This window comes from Microcaecilia unicolor, chromosome 9 (genome assembly GCF_901765095.1).
Source record: "Microcaecilia unicolor chromosome 9, aMicUni1.1, whole genome shotgun sequence".
Taxonomy (NCBI): Eukaryota; Metazoa; Chordata; class Amphibia; order Gymnophiona; family Siphonopidae; genus Microcaecilia; species Microcaecilia unicolor.
This window is the reverse complement of record NC_044039.1, coordinates 97,327,262-97,343,849: the sequence shown is the minus strand read 5'-3', so window position 1 is coordinate 97,343,849 and position 16,588 is coordinate 97,327,262. Positions and strand designations below refer to the sequence as shown.

The following is a 16,588-nucleotide window of genomic DNA, read 5'->3' as shown; positions in this document are numbered from 1 at the left end:
CTCCGGCTCCCCAGCAAAAGCAAGGGACGGGTTTTTGACTGGCTCCAGAGCAGCATAGCCGAGATCAAAGTGTCCGTACCGGACGATCTGCCTGTTGGGAGGAGGTTGATGTTTTTTCACCAAAGGTGGCCTCTTATAACCTCCGTTTCCAACAATTCCACCAGACTAAAAAATATATAACCCAACTAAAGAACTTTTTTTATTTTTAAATTGCAGTGCTCAGTAGTGCTGTAGTGTCCTTTAGACCAAATGTCTCTGGATTGGAACTGCAGCAGTCTCACATCATAGCACACGCCCTCCCTGCCTTCCGATTCTCACAGCATTAAACATTCCCTGCCGGGAAAGCAAAGATGTTATACTGATGACACTTATCTTAGCTGTTTGTCGGCGAGTGCTTGGTCTGCAGTGCCTCCAGAGCTCCCGTGATTAGTGCATAGTGATTAAAACAACATGCTCTCTGTCTTTATCCCCAATGTGGAGCCACGTTTCACATTTTCAAGCTTTTTCAAGGGGATGTATGTAACATCTGTTAAATAAAACTACAGACATACTAATAAATACTTTTAAACTCTTGACTTATTTAACGTTACATATATTCTATTGAAATTTAAATTATAAATTACAATTCTTGGCTTACCGGGAGAGACTACTCTGCTCGCTCCTCCCTACTACTGTGAACCAGGAAAATGCCCTGTATTTGTATTACCTCTACACCTAATCCACCCTGCAGCATCACCTCCTACTACTACTGATTTAAAGGGCCAGCCACTCAATCTCTTTATTGAGCCCGTATGGGTGTACTGTGTTCCAGGTATATGTAAATCTCTGTTCTTTCTGTGTCAGTATAGAAGTAATATCCCCTCCCCACCTGAGCTGTACTCGTGTCAATACTACATACTGTAAATCTGTTTCTGTATGTTTATAAGTATGCCAATGATTCACCAATGGTGCTTACACTTTATTAATCCGAATATTGCTCAGGTGCTCACCAATGCGAACCTTAATTTTTCTGCGAGTATGGCCAGTATACCACTTCTGGCAAGGGCAACAAATCGCATAAACAACTTGAGTCGTGTTAAAGTCAGTTATAACCTCTGACAGGTGGGTTCTTCAAATAGTCTGGTCCGGGTATGCTCTCAATCTGGAATCAAAACCCTGTATGCATATCCCCCCATACCTTTAGTAGGGAAAACTCTGCTGAAACTCAGGCAAGACCGCGGAACCATGATTCTGATTGCACCTTTCTGGCCCCGTAAGATCTGGTTCCCTCTATTTCTGGACTTGTCCTCCAAAGAACCATGGAGATTGGACTCTTTTTTTTCCGACCCTCAGAATGAGGGGTCGCTTCTACATCCCAATCTTCAGTCTCTGGCTCTCACGGCCTCGATGTTGAGAGCTTAGAAGTTGCCTCTTTAGGCCTCTCAGAGGGTGTCTCCCGAGTCTTGCTTGCTTCCAGGAAAGATTCCACGAAAAAGAGTTATTCTTTTAAATGGAGGAGGTTTGCCGTCTGGTGTGACAGCAAGGCCCTAGATCCTTTCTCTTGTCCTACACGGACCCTGCTTGAATACCTTCTACACTTATCAGAGTCTGGTCTTAAGACTAACTCAGTAAGAGTTCATCTTAGTGCAATCAGTGCTTACCGTCAGCGTGTAGAGGGTCAGCCTATCTCTGGACAGCCTTTAGTTGTTCGTTTTATGAGAGGTGTGCTTTTGTCAAAGCCCCCCCCCCCCCCCCCCCCCCCGGTCAAACCTCTGCCAGTGTCATGGGATCTCAACGTCGTTCTCACCCAGCTGATGAAACCTCCTTTTGAGCCACTGAATTCCTGCCATCTGAAGTACTTGACCTGGAAGGTCATTTTCTTGGTGGATGTTACTTCAGCTCTTAGGGTCAGTGAGCTCCAAGCCCTGGTAGTTCATGCTCCTTATATTAAATTTCATCATAACAGAGTAGTCCTCCGCACTCATCCTAAGTTCTTGCCGAAGGTGGTGTCGGAGTTCCATCTGAACCAGTCATTTGTCTTGCCAACATTTTTTCCCCGTCCACATACCCGCCCTGGTGAGGACAAATTGCACACCTTGGACTGTAAGAGAGCATTGGCCTTTTACGTGGAGCGGACAAAGCCCTATAGACAGTCTGCCCAGTTGTTTGTTTCTTTTGACCCCAACAGGATGAGGGTTGCCATCGGAAAACGCACTATTTCCATTTGGTTAGCAGATTGCATTTCCTTCACTTATGCCCAAGCTGGGTTGACTTTGGAAGGCATTGTCACGGCTCATAATGTTCGGGCCATGGCTGCGTCAGTGGCTCACTTAAAGTCAGCTTCCATTGAAGAGATTTGCAAGGCTGTAACGTGGTCTTCTGTCCACATATTCACATCTCACTACTGCCTTCAGCAGGATACCCGACGCAACAGTCGGTTTGGGCAGTCAGTATTACAGAATCTGTTTGGGGTTTAGAATCCAACTCCACCCTCCTAGGCCCATTTTCTGTTCTGTTCCAGGCTGCACTCTCACTTAGTTGTATTTATTTTTAGGTCAATTTCAGTTATGTCCTCGCAGTTGCGAGGCCCAATTGACCATTGTTCATTGTTTTGAGTGAGCCTGGGTGCTAGGGATACCCCATGCGTGATGATGTCCAGCCTGCTTGTCCTCTGAGAAAATGAAGATACATACCTGTAGCAGGTATTCTCCGAGGACAGCAGGCTGGTCATCATCACAACCCTCCCTCCTCCCCTTTGGAGTTGTTCTTGTTCTCGTTTGCTTTTCATATAACTGAGGGAAGCGTGCGGGCAGGAAGTCACTCGTGCGGGCGCGGGGTGTTGTCCCCATGCACGCCTCGTCGCTTCTAGAATTTTTTAAGTTTTGTATTTTAACTTCTGGAGCTCCTGGGCCATCGTGGACGACGACCCATGCATGATGATGTCCAGCCTGCTATCCTCGGAGAATACCTGCTACAGGTATGTATCTTCATTTTATTTCATCAAGATTGAAACGATGAACTTTACAAAAGCTGGAATTTTTAAAATTTGGAGTCTAATACATTCATTTTTCCTTTCATTTTCTTTTGAAACTGTTTTTGTTTGTGATTTGGAGTTGACCATCCTTCATAACTCCCCCTAAGTTTATGAGCTAAAGGTTGATTAATTTCCTTGTACATTGCAGTGGGCAGAAGATCCTCATAGAGTTAACAGTTAATGTTTATACATGCATGGGATAAACCTAGCTCTTCCAAACACACAGGTAACAGGAGCTGATGTAAAAGGAAATTTAGTTTTAGGGATTCATATTATGTTGTGTGTTTCATTTATTTGTAATTCAGCTGGGAGATGGGGTTGCCTGTTTTTTTATAACAGTTAAAACTGTTTTAGTGAATAAATCCACAACTGGGTTTTGACAGATTGTAGTTCACTGATTAATAGTACATTAGTGTTAAAGCAGGAAAATATTTTGCTCATATTTGTGAACATTGAAGAATAAAATATTGTCTTAATCTGGTTTAATTTTAATAAAAGGTACAAGAATTGACTTTGCTAGTTTTAAAAATCATGACTACAGTATTTCTAAATCAATTCTTCTATATGGGAGTTAAGTTTGGATTTTATACAGAATTGGATAGAATATCAAATCTTTATCCCCAGTTCTGTTAACACACTCCATGTTCCTCAGCAGTGGTGCTAATATGTGTCTCCTGACTACTCACCATACCAAAAAAAAAAATCTTTCATTCGTAGTGTCATGTCAGGAACAGCAACGCTGTCCTTCCACTGCCAGACACTTTGCAAAATAAAGCAAAACCATACAAAAATATATTCAACTTTCGTAGCAAACTTATCAGATCATAACGGGGCTCAAACTTCAGCAAACATCCCTAGAGTACTAAAACATCCGCTGTTGAGAAACTAAAACAGGCTGGATTGTTATCGAACACAAATGAAGAAAACACGAGTGACATGTGGCACCCTAGGTCAGGGCTTTTCAGTTCCAGTCCTCGAGGTCCACAGGCAAGCTAGGTTTTCAGGATATCTATAGTGAATATACATGAGAGATTTGCATATCAAGGAGAGAGTGCATGCATGAGTAACCCTGCCCAAGGTGAAGAAGATGAGCGGAAAAAGTCCAAGCCAACATAGAAGACAACACTAGTATGGCAGAATCTACTTTATTGAAAAATAATCTCTTGCAGTAAGACCTGATGCGGCTACGTTTCAGCAAATGCCTGCATTAGGGGCATGTAAATATTATTCACATAAAATGTTAAAAGAACTAAAAACTGTTGGGCAACAGTAAATTCCAGTATCGGCATCAAAATAGCTTGAGGCAGAATTAAAGTCCCCTCTCTCGCTCTCTTTTGGGCCTTCCCCTAACATCCTCTCTCATCTGTTTTCATCACTTTTCGGGTCGCTTTCTCCCCTCCCTTTCTCTGGCCGTTTTCCCTCCTCCCTTCCCCCTCTGTGTGTTTCTTGTGCCCCCCACACACACACCTTTCAACTGCTTTGCTCACCAGCAGCAACTGAACTTCATACCCCTGCCTACCCCAAAGTCGTCTCTCTAATGCAACATCATGTTTCTGTGTGGGCTGGACATGTCAGAGGAAAGACTGAATCAGAAGTTCTGCTGTTGATCTAAGTCAGAGGTGCTCAAACCTGTCCTGGGGGTTCACAGGCCAGTGGGGTTTTCAGAATATCCCTAATGAAATATGCATGACAGAGATTTGCATGCCTGTCATCTCCATTATATTACTACTACTACTTATTTCTATAGCGCTACTAGACTTGCGCAGCGCTGTACACTTTAATATTCCCTTATCTCTTGTTTGTCCTAACAACAAGTGAACAAGGGTTAGGAGTTAAAAGCAGCATCAAAAAGGTGGGCTTTTAGCTTAGATTTGAAGACAGTCAGAGATGGAGCTTGACGTACCAGCTCAGGAAGTCTATTCCAGGCATATGGTGCAGCAAGATAAAAGGAACGGAGTCTGGAGTTAGCAGTGGAAGAAAAGGGTGCAGATAAGAGAGATTTACCCAGTGAACGGAGTTCCCGGGGAGGAATGTATGCAAATATGCAAATTTCTCTCATGCATGTTCATTATGGATATCCTGAAAAGACAGCCGACCTATGGACCCTTTTGAATACCCCAGACAGAGGGAGAGAAACACGCACATGCCAGGCTGTGAGGTGGGGGGGAGAAGGAGAAGGAAGAAATTACTTGAAAGAAGAGGGAGAAGTGTTGCATTCAGGGGTGGAAGAGATGAAGGTGCTGAGTAAAGGGAGAGGAGAGAGATAGAGATGTTGGACCATGGGGAGGGGGTGCAGGAGAAAAGAGAGAGAGGAATGCTGCACCACTGGGAGGGAGGGAAAGAGAAATGTTGCACCATGGGGGGGGGGGGGGGTGGAGAAGGGAGTTGTAACATTGTTACCCTGTAAGCCAGGGGTTCTCAAACTGTTGCCCTAGAGCTGGTGCTGGGATTTTGGGCTGACACAGGCTGCAGGTTAACATGGGGGAATGGCAGAAAGGGTCTGGGAGCAGACACTCAGCTGGGGATAGCAGAAGTGGGTTGATGGTGGCAGAAGAGGGCTCATACTAGGGCTGGGAAAAAAGAAGTCATGCTGGTGCTGGGAGATGGCGGCTTGGAGCTTACACAAGGGCTGGAGATAAGGGAAAGGGTAGATATTAAGGTTAAGGGTGTAGAAGAAAGATTCTAGTACTGGGCCTGCAGTAAGGGAGCTAGGGTTGTAGATGGGTCTGATGCATGTGCTGGGAGGAGGGAACTGTGGGCTGATACAGAGACAGGATGAGCAATGGGAGAGGGTAAAGGAGAGAAGGGGTTCAAAATGCAGATAAAAAAAGAAGAACAGATAGAAGGGTGTTGGCTGGAGGGAAAGAGTCAGAATGAAAGGAAAGATGGAAAGAAGTAGTGAGAAGGGGTCAGAATGCAAGAAACAGAGAAAAATGTAATCAAATAAAGCCAGTCTGCCTATTCATGCCTTCTGCTCTCTCTATCATTCCCTTAGGAATTGGGTATAAGAAGGAGAGAGGGTGAGAATGGGCAAAGGGGTGAATGAGCAAGAGAAGGTGGACAAGGGTTGAGAGGCACTGGAAAGGAACAGATGAAAGGACAGATACGAGAAGGGAATGAGGAAGCTGAGTAGCAGGTAAAGAAAATAAGAGGGATGGATGCCAGAAGGTGTTGAATGACAGGTAATGAGCTGGGGTTGGTGAAGGAATAAGAGAGAGGAAGATAAACAAAGGGTTGGCGAGAGTAACATAACATAGTAACATAGTAGATGCGAGTGGAAGATAAAAAGAAAATTACAGCCCAACCAAACACAGGATCTTTGGTTTCTACTGAATCTAAATCTGCAACCAAAATTGACTGCTTGGTTTCAACAGAAACCAAAGCTGAAAATGAATCTGTCCAAGCCCTGCCCCCCCCCCCCCTTGCTGCCATTGCTACCATTCACAGCATCCCTCCCCACTGCACACAGTATTTCTTTCCCCCTCTCAGAGCCACCCATCAGTCAGCTCCCCTATCCTCGAGGCCTAATTTAGGTGCCCTGGTGGTCTAGTGGCCTAACCGAGGAAAGAGCGATTTACAGTCACTCCCATCCCAACCATCTCCACCGCCCAAGTGGCTGCCATCAGTGACAGTCCATGAGACTGCTGCTGAAGGTCACAGTGGCCATCTTCAGATTGGAGCTGGTATAGATAGGAGCAACTTTAAAATGCCCTGGCATTTTTGGCCAAACCCCGAACATTAATTTTGGGCCAGTTTCAGTACCGAGACCAAAATGTAGTCAGCCTCTAAAGGTCATAGATTGGTGAGATGTGATAAGAAGGAAATAGTTCTGGAGGGAGAAAATGATGGGTAAATTCTAACTACCGAGTGTTGATGCACAGAAGAAAGAACTAGAGAAGGACAAGTCAGGGGAATAATAAATGGATCAGGCGACCCTCAGGGGGAGGAATGCTGGCTTCGGCCTAACCCCTGGTAAGCCTTTTCCTCAGCTGAGAGATGCCCAGCTCTACTACCGGCTGCCTTTCAGGTGCTGTAGAGGACTTGCAGCTCATCTGCATATCCTTTCAGCCTTCTCCGGGGTGACTCCCAGGTCCGCTCCGATCCACTCAGGGCCTCCACTCTAGGTGCCCAGCGCTCCCGCCAGGTGCTGTGGAGGACTTGCAGCCCTTCTGCATTTCCTCACAGCTGTATCCGGGGTGACTCCCAGGTCCACCCCGATCTTCCCAGGGCCCTCGCTCCCAGTGCCCTGTGTTTCCAGGTGCTTTTTGACTAGGATCAGGCGACCCTCAGGGGGAAGAATGCTGGCTTCGGCTTAACCCCTGGTAAGCCTTTTCCTCAGCTGAGAGGTGCCCAGCTCTACCACCGGCTGCCCTTCAGGTGCTGTAGAGGACTTGCAGCTCATCTGCATATCCTTTCAGCCTTCTCCGGGGTGACTCCCAGGTCCATTCCGATCCACTCAGGGCCTCCACTCTAGGTGCCTTGTTGCTTAACACCTCAGTCACTACTCATGGCTCCTATACACATTCTTTTCCTTGCCCTGTCCCTTCCTAATCTTTTCCCCCTACCACTGTCTACCGCAGGAACTCACTGCCCATCCATGTCCTCTCCCGTCCTGCTCACTACTACAATACCCTACCCACCCCTGTTCCTCACCATCTCTCCTATCCCCCTCCTCCTTCCACCTCTCAACCTTCATCACTTCCTGCCATTAACCCATTCCTCCTAAGCGCATCCCGCCTTTGTCGCCCTACCTCCCCCACCCTCCTCCGCACTCTCTTGCTCCTTCTCCTGCTATCCGCGGGAGACATCAATCCCAATCCAGGTCCCCCACACCTCTCCTCATCCTATCTATGGAAACGATTCCGGGATGTCTCCAATCTCATCTCTATTCCCCTCCTCCCCCCCTCTTCCCTCCCCTTCTCGTGTGCCCTGTGGAATGCCCGCTCGGTCTGCAACAAACTTTCCTTCACCCACGATCTCTTCATCTCCCGTTCCCTCCAACTTCTCGCCCTAACTGAAACCTGGCTTACCCCTGATGACTCTGCCTCAGTCGCGGCCCTGTGCCATGGAGGTTATCTTTTCTCCCACACTCCCCGCCCAGTTGGCCGCGGAGGAGGAGTCGAGTTTCTACTTTCGCCCTCCTGTAGTTTTCAACCCCTCTTCCTACCGCAGTCTCACTGCTTCTCATCCTTTGAAGTTCACTCCATCCGTCTATTCTACCCGCTGCCACTCAGAGTTGCAGTCATTTACCATCCCTCCCTCCCTTCCTTCCTTACCGAATTCGATGCCTGGCTCTGTGTTTTTCTTGAACCCTCATCTCCGTCCCTCATTCTTGGAGACTTTAACATACATGCTGATGACCCATCCGACTCCTACGCTTCTCAGTTCCTCACTCTGACATCCTCCTTCAACCTCCAGCTGAGCTCCACCACCCCTACTCACCAAACTGGCCATTGTCTTGACCTCGTCCTCTCCTCTACCTGCTCACCCTCCAATTTCTGTGCCTCTGCTCTTCCTCTCTCAGATCATCACCTGATCACCTTCACACTTCATCACCCTCCCCCTCAGTCCCGCCCAACACTAACCACTACTTTCAGGAATCTCCAGCCTGTCGACCCTCCCACCTTATCCTCTTGTATCTCTAATCTCCTCTCTTCCATCATGTCCTCCGAGTCTGTCGACAAGGCTGTCTCTGCTTACAATGCCACTCTCTCCACTGCTCTGGACACACTTGCACCATCCAGCTCCCGTCCCACAAGGCGTACTAATCCCCAGCCCTGGCTGACCCCTTGCATCTGATACCTTCGCTCCTGCGCCCGATCTGCCGAACGCCTCTGGAGGAAATCTCGCACCCATACCGACTTCATTCATTACAAATTCATGCTATCCTCCTCCCAGTCCTCCCCATTCCTTGCCAAACAGGACTATTACACCCAATTGACTAATTCGGCTCCAACCCTCGTCGTCTCTTCGCCACCCGTAACTCCCTCCTCAAAGTGCCCTCTGCTCCCACCCCCCCCTCACTCTTTCCTCAATCACTAGCTGACTACTTCCGTGACAAGGTGCAGAAGATCAACCTCGAATTCACTACCAAGCCACCACCTCCTCTTCACCCTTTAACCCACTCCCTCAACCAACCAACCCAGGCCTCCTTCTCCTCTTTTCCTGATATCACCAAGGAGGAAACCGCCCACCTTCTTTCCTCCTCGAAATGCACCACCTGTTCCTCTGATCCCATCCCCACCAACTTACTAAACACCATCTCTCCTACTGTCACCCCCCCCCTATCTGTCATATCCTCAACCTCTCTCTCTCCACTGCAACTGTCCCTGACACCTTCAAGCATGCTGTAGTCACACCACTTCTCAAAAAACCATCACTAGACCCTACCTGTCCTTCCAACTACCGCCCCATCTCCCTCCTACCCTTCCTCTCCAAGATACTTGCTGCTTTGATTTTCTCTCCTCTCATGCCATACTTGATCCGCTTCAATCCGGTTTTCGCCCTCTACACTCGACAGAAACGGCACTCACTAAAGTCTGTAATGACCTGTTCCTTGCAAAATCCAAAGGTCACTACTCCATCCTCATCCTCCTTGACCTATCCGCTGCTTTTGACACTGTCAGTCATAATTTACTTCTTGCTGCACTATCCTCATTTGGGTTCCAGGGCTCTGTCCTCTCCTGGTTCTCCTCTTATCTCTCCCACCGTACCTACAGAGTACATTCTCATGGATGTTCCTCCACCCCCATCCCGCTCTCTGTTGGAGTTCCTCAGGGATCTGTCCTTGGACCCCTTCTTTTTTCAATCTACACCTCTTCCCTGGGCTCGCTGATCTCATCTCATGGTTTCCAATACCATCTTTATGCTGACGACACCCAGCTTTACCTCTCCACACCAGAAATCACTGTGGAAACCTAGGCCAAAGTATCAGCCTGCTTATCCAACATTGCTGCCTGGATGTCCAACCGCCACCTGAAACTGAAGATGGCCAAGACCGAGCTCATTGTCTTTCCACCCAACCCACTTCTCCTCTCCCTCCACTCCCTATTTCAGTCGACAACACCCTCATCCTTCCCGTCTCATCTGCCCGCAACCTCGGAGTCATCTTTGACTCCTCCCTCTCCTCTGCCCATATCCAGCAGACAGACAAGACCTGTCGCTTCTTTCTCTATAACATCAGCAAATTTTGCCCCTTCCTCTCCGAGCACACCACACGAACTCTCATCCACTCTCTCATTACCTCTTGCCTTGACTACTGCAACCTACTCCTCACTGGCCTCCCACTTAACCATCTATCCCCCCTTCAATCCGTTCAGAACTCTGCTGCCCGTCTTATCTTCCGCCTAGACCGATATGCTCATATGACCCCTCTCCTCAAGTCACTTCACTGGCTTCTGATCAGGTACCGCATACAGTTCAAGCTTCTACTAACCTACAAATGCACTCAATCTGCAGCCCCTCATTACCTCTCTACCCTCATCTCCCCTTACGCTCCTACCCGTAACCTCCGCTCACAGGACAAATCCCTCTTCTCAGTACCCTTCTCCACCACCGCCAACTCCAGGCTCCGCCCTTTCTGCCTCGCCTCACCCTATGCTTGGAATAAACTCTCTGAGCCTATACGCCAAGCCCCCCTCCCTGCCCATCTTCAAATCCTTGCTCAAAGCCACCTCTTCAATGTCGCTTTCGGCACCTAACCATTGTACCTATATCCAGGAAATCTAGACTGCCCCCAATTTGATTGACTGCACTTCTTTGTCCTTTAGATTGTAAGCTCCTTTGAGCAGGGACTGTCCTTCTTTGTTAGATTGTACAGCGCTGCGTAACCCTGGTAGCGCTTTAGAAATGTTAAATAGTAGTAGTAAATGCCATCAGAGACAGATGTAGAGAGGAAAATAAAAATTAGACCCTGGAAAATAACTTAAAGAAGACACAAGAATGGTTGAAAGGAAACACAAATGTTAAAAATATATTCACCTAACCTGTGCACACCATACTCTTTCTTTTCTACCAGACCATTCCCACTTCTTTTTCAGCTCCTCCGTTTTTTTTCTCTCATTTCTTTCTCTCAATACATAGTTTGACTTTTGTTTTGGGGTAGGGTGCTTAATAACCCTTCCTTACCCACTCCACTCCCCCATCTCTGTTCCCTACTTTCTCCTGACCTGCCTTGCCCCCTACTAATTCCTCCTTCCATTAAGTTCCTTCTCACCCCATCTTGGTCAGTTCCCCTCCCCTACAAGCTAGGCTCACCCATCTCTCATCCCTCCTAAGTAGATTTATCTAATTTCTTCAAACTTTTTATTCCTGCCCTTCTTGGCAAGGATCATATTCTTACTCCCCCATCCCAGAGCCCCAAAGCATCTCTGTTTGCTGACACCATTCACATCTTTCTATCCCCTGGAACTCACAGTTTGAAGTACAATAGCAATGCCAGATCCAGAAAGGAGGTGGTGGAGATGAAAATGGTAATGGAATTCAAACATGCTTGGGATAAACACAAAGGAATCCTGTTTAGAAGGAATGGTTCCGCTGAATCTTAGCGGAGATTGGGTGGGGACGCCGGTAATTTGGAAACAAAATGGAAACTAGGCAGACTTCTACGGTCTATGCCCTGATTGTGACTGAATAGATAAGGATGGGCTGGAGTGTAAATTTTAAGGGGCTTCGACGTTAGCTCCAGAACTTAGTACAAGAACAGTGCTGGGTAGACTTCTGTGGTCTGTGCCCTGAAAAAGGCAAGGACAAATCAAAGTCTCATATATCATGTAAATGAATTTATCTTGTTGAGCAGACTAGATGGACCGTACAGGTCTTTATCTGCCATCATTTACTATGTTTCTATGTCAGAAAGACCGTATGAACTGCTCCACAAACTGAATGCACAAACTTTGGGAAGCTCAGTAGTCAGTTGCTCCATAACCCTCAGGGCCACAGTTGCATATGGTGTTTCCTGCCTTCAGACTGAAAACCAGTGAACTGAGCAGGAAATCAGTGAACTGAAAGACATGTATTCATATCAGCCCACTGTGTGCCAACCCACCTGCTAAATCTCTAGTGGTCACAGAGTAAGTACTTGGCTTGGGGAGATGCATTAAGACTGACTCTAGGCTAACCAGTGCCTTCAGCAAAAATGAAAAATTGGCACCTCAATTATTAGTGGTGACTCCAGCACAACATACCTCCCACCCTCTCTCTCTTCTTTTACAAAACATCCCTTTCTTTCATCTCATTCTCTGCCCAGCTCCATGATCCCCTGCTCCCCTTTTTCCCTGGCCCACATGATATGGAAGGATACGGGGGTGGCACACCAATAGCAGTACCCCCTCATTCATGGTGCCCTACACAGCCACACAGGTCACACTCCCCAAAAGCTAGCCTGAGCTGAGTCAGAGGTTGAACAGAGCTGTACTGGGGGTGAGACTGGAAAGCCAGGGTTTATTAGCTGAGTCAAGAAGGAAACCAAACCAAGTAACACATATGGTTTGAGGGCAGTACCCCTTACTCAACCCACCTGTTATATCCTCTTTCTCATAGGTGGTTGGTGATTCAGCTGCTTGGGAAGGGTAAAGAGGGCAGGGCTAGGCAGAACAGAGCAAATTAAAATCCTTGGGGTGGGGGCAGTGCCTTTGTCAGCAGGAAAGGGACACTGGAGCACTTTTGAACACAGCAAGGAAAGAAAAAAAAAAATATATATATATAACTGAAACAATGACTGCTGTTCCGCATCATGCAAAGGGATGTTAGAAAGCAATTTGGGGGGGGGGGGGGTTACATTGAGTGAGGGGGTTAATTGCTGATTTTTGGGTGGACTCCTTTATTCCTAGGGTGCAGTTCTTCTGGAAGTGGGGGGGGGGGGGGGGTGTGGGAGGGTATTGAACCTTATACAAAACATTTGTTAAAAACTGGAGAAGTTTAGATTGTTTTCACTGTTGCAAGCTGCTGTTGTAGTATCTAGTTTTGGTTCTTGTTGTATGCTTCTTTGTGATTACTACTTTGTATATATGCTTGTTTCATAGAAAGTCAATAAAATCTCCTTTAATATAAACAAAAAAACCCCAGCTATAAATAGCTCTTCAAATTTTGTTTCTCTGACAGAATTAACTCTTATTTTTTTTTTCTCTTGCTCCTATATATTCAGTCAGTTAACTATGCTTTTACAATTTCTCTTTCATACACACCTAAGTTTCAGACATAGTTGTTTCTCTTAAAAATAAATTTCTCTTTCAAAATAAATTCTTTCACTCTTCACACACTATACTACTACTATTTAGCATTTCTATAGCGCTACAAAGCATACGCAGCGCTGTTCCAATGTTAATGTCTTTTAAATTAAACCTTTTTCTTTTTCTTCACAGATCTCACATCAAACACACACCTTGCCTCCTCCTTGTTCTAGTCCCAACTGACTAACTGTTGTAACCAGGGTTGCCAGGTGGAAAAATTTTTTCCCACCCAATCCAGCCTAAAAATATTTGTTTCATGCAGATTTCTAATTTCTTTAAACAACTATATGGGCTATAAGCGTTTAATGCAGTCCATTAGTTTTCTTATATTTTGTTCTTGTGATGACTTATACTGTGCCAAAACTGAAAACTCTGGTCGATAATAAAAGGAGGTAATTGTGAACATTATCCACTCTAAAAGTTTGTTCTGTGGCTGTATATAATTTTGCATAAATGGGTGTGGGGGGGGGGGTTGTTCATAGTTATGCATCCACAGGTACATTATCTCAAGCAAACTCGGGTTTAATGTGGCTTACATTTGGAAAAAAAAGTGAGAGAGAATGATAAAATTCAGTAACATCATGGGAGCAAGTCGATGGATATATCAGGAACATTTAACAAAGCATATATACCCAACTGGGCATTTAAAAGTCTGTCCTTTAATGATGCCACATGTTCAGAAATCATAGCCATAAGTATAGACAGTTATTCTAACATTATCACATGCATACAACAACAGGCATCCATATACACATTGCAAAAGTAAACAACAACATCTACAGAGTACATCCAAAACTTAATTTTTATTTTTATGTTTAAGTCGTCTTTATTCAAAGCTCCATACAGGAGAAGAAAAACCAGTAAATCATCTAACATGGCACAATATAAATTTTGACAGAGAAACATATCCTAAGAACCCTTCACCTTCCCCTTCTGCTGTCCCCTCCCTCCTTATAAGCCCACTGAGTGTTTCCACCTGCCAAAATAGCTAAAACAATTCTTTACTCTGGTCTTACAACGAGGATATCCCATCCAGCTATGCATCATCATTTGCAAAATATAAATGTCACTTAGCTCCAACTCTTCTACTGTTGCTTTCCCTTAGCCATCATTATACCCAGAACTCATTTATATACTAACACACAGCCGGGAGACAGAGGGGCATTTTTTATAGTGCGTCTAAGTCGGACTTTGGACGTTTTGATTCTCGACAGGCAGCTCCTTGTGACTCTGGGCAAATCACTTAACCCTCCATTGCCCGCCACATTGAGCCTGCCATGAGTGGGAAAGTGCGGGGTACAAATGCAATAAAAAAAAAATGTACCAAATCCAAATAGGAAATATACCCATTTTTGAAAAAAATAAAAACATCATTTTTTTTAATACTCTTATCAAACAAGATTTAGTGCTTTGTGCGTTTATCTTTTTAGGCCATTTTCAGAAAAAAATGCACATGCTAAAAACACACAAACTCAAACCATTGGGATGTAGGAGGGGCCAGCATTTTTAGTAAACTGGGCCCCAGATATCACAGGAAGGCAATGGGGCATCCTAAGAGCCACTGCTGTGGACTTCATATAAATGCTCCCAGATACACATCTCACCGTTGCTCCCTTATCTTGTCTGCTGAGCCCTCCAAAACCCCCAACTGTACACCACTACAATAGCCCTTATGGGTGAAGGGGGCACCCATATGTGGGTACAGTCTAGTTTGGGGGAGTGTGGGAGGGCTCACAGTTTCCACCACAATTGTAACTTGTAGGAGGAGGAATGGGCCGGGTTCTACCTGTCTACAGTGCACTGCACCACCACTACACTACATAAGAACATAAGAGTAGCCATACTGGGTCGGACCAATGGTCTATTTAGCCCAGCATCCTGTTTCCAACAGTGTCCAAGCCAGGTCACAAGTACCTGGCAGAAATGCTGCTCTAATGGACCTGGCTATAACATCTGAGTCTGTCATAGAGGCTGGTGAGTACTATTTTAATTTAAATTTTTTGGTGGTGGGAGGGGTTCAGTGAACACTGGGGAAGTAAGGGGGGTCATCCCTGAATCCCTCCAGTAGTGTTTGTTACATTTGTACCCTGCGCTTTCCCACTCATGGCAGGCTTACATGGGGCAATGGAGGGTTAAGTGGCTTGCCCAGAGTCACAAGGAGCTGCCTGTGCCTGAAGTGGGAATCGAACTCAGTTCCCCAGGACCAAAGTCCACCACCCTAACGACTAGGCCACTCCTCCACTTTATTGAGTGTCCCCAGTCTTAATCGATTGACTTCTACTCGTTCTACACCACTCAGGATTTTGTAGACCTCAATCATATCTCCCCTCAGCCATCTCTCTTCCAGGCTGAAGAGCCCTAACCTCTTCAGCCTTTTCTCATATGAGAGGAGTTCCATCCCCTTTATCATTTTGGTTACTCTTCTGTTAATCTTTTCTAATTCCACTATATCTTTTTTGAGATATGGCGATCAAAACTGAACTCAGTACTCAAGATGAGGTTGCACCATGGAGGTGACACAGAATACCTAGTCTTTTTTTTACCATCCCTTTCCTAATAATTCCTAACATCCTGTTTGCTTTTTTGGCCGCCGCCGCACACTGGGCAGAACATATCAGCATATTGTCTACAACGACACCTAGATCTTTTTCTTGGGTGCTGATCCTCCAAGGTGGACCCTAGCATCAGGTAACTATGATTCAGATTATTCTTCCCAATGTGCATCATTTCGCATTTGTCCACATTAAATTTCATCTGCCATTTGAATGCCCTGTCTTCCAATTTTCTATGGTCTTCCTGTGATTTTTTTTTTTTTTACAATCCGCATCTGTTTTAACAACATTGAATAGTTTTGTGTTATCTGCAATTTGTTGTCCTGATTTCCGGATCATTTATAAATATGTTAAATAGCACCAGTCCCAGTACAGATCCCTGTAGCACTCCACTATTCACCCTCCCCCATTGAGGAGTACAGCACACCAGAAACTTTTTATCTTTGGGCAGGTCCAAAAGGCGTAAAAACAAAAAGAATTGGTTCCATGGGTACATTTGGGGGGGATTTAAAAAATATATTTTATTGCAGGTTGTGCACTAATGTCATTAGTACATGGTACCTGCCTTTTTAGGAGGTGATAAGTGCTCCTGCGTTAATTCTGCATTAGCCAGTTATTGTGTGGTATATAACGCACTAGGTAGTTAACGTTTCCATACCCACTCTCTGTTCATGGCACGTATCTTCCCAAAATTATTTTTTTAAATCAGTAACACGTGTGCAAACAGGCACAATACCTCAAAATGTTGTAATGCATTTTAGTACTAGCCTGTTTGTGCAAGCTAACTGCACATT

General features: G+C 45.7%; 1 protein-coding gene across 1 annotated transcript in view; it reads left to right on the top strand.

The window, feature by feature from the left end:
• The window catches only part of FAM98B (family with sequence similarity 98 member B), a 114,153-nt gene extending 102,054 nt beyond the window's left edge, over positions 1-12,099 (top strand). Inside the window, exon 9 of the transcript XR_003943345.1 lies at positions 12,086-12,099. The gene's annotated coding sequence lies outside the window, so the exon portion shown is untranslated. The remainder of the gene's footprint in view (positions 1-12,085) is intronic.
• The last annotated feature ends 4,489 nt before the right edge of the window (positions 12,100-16,588 follow it).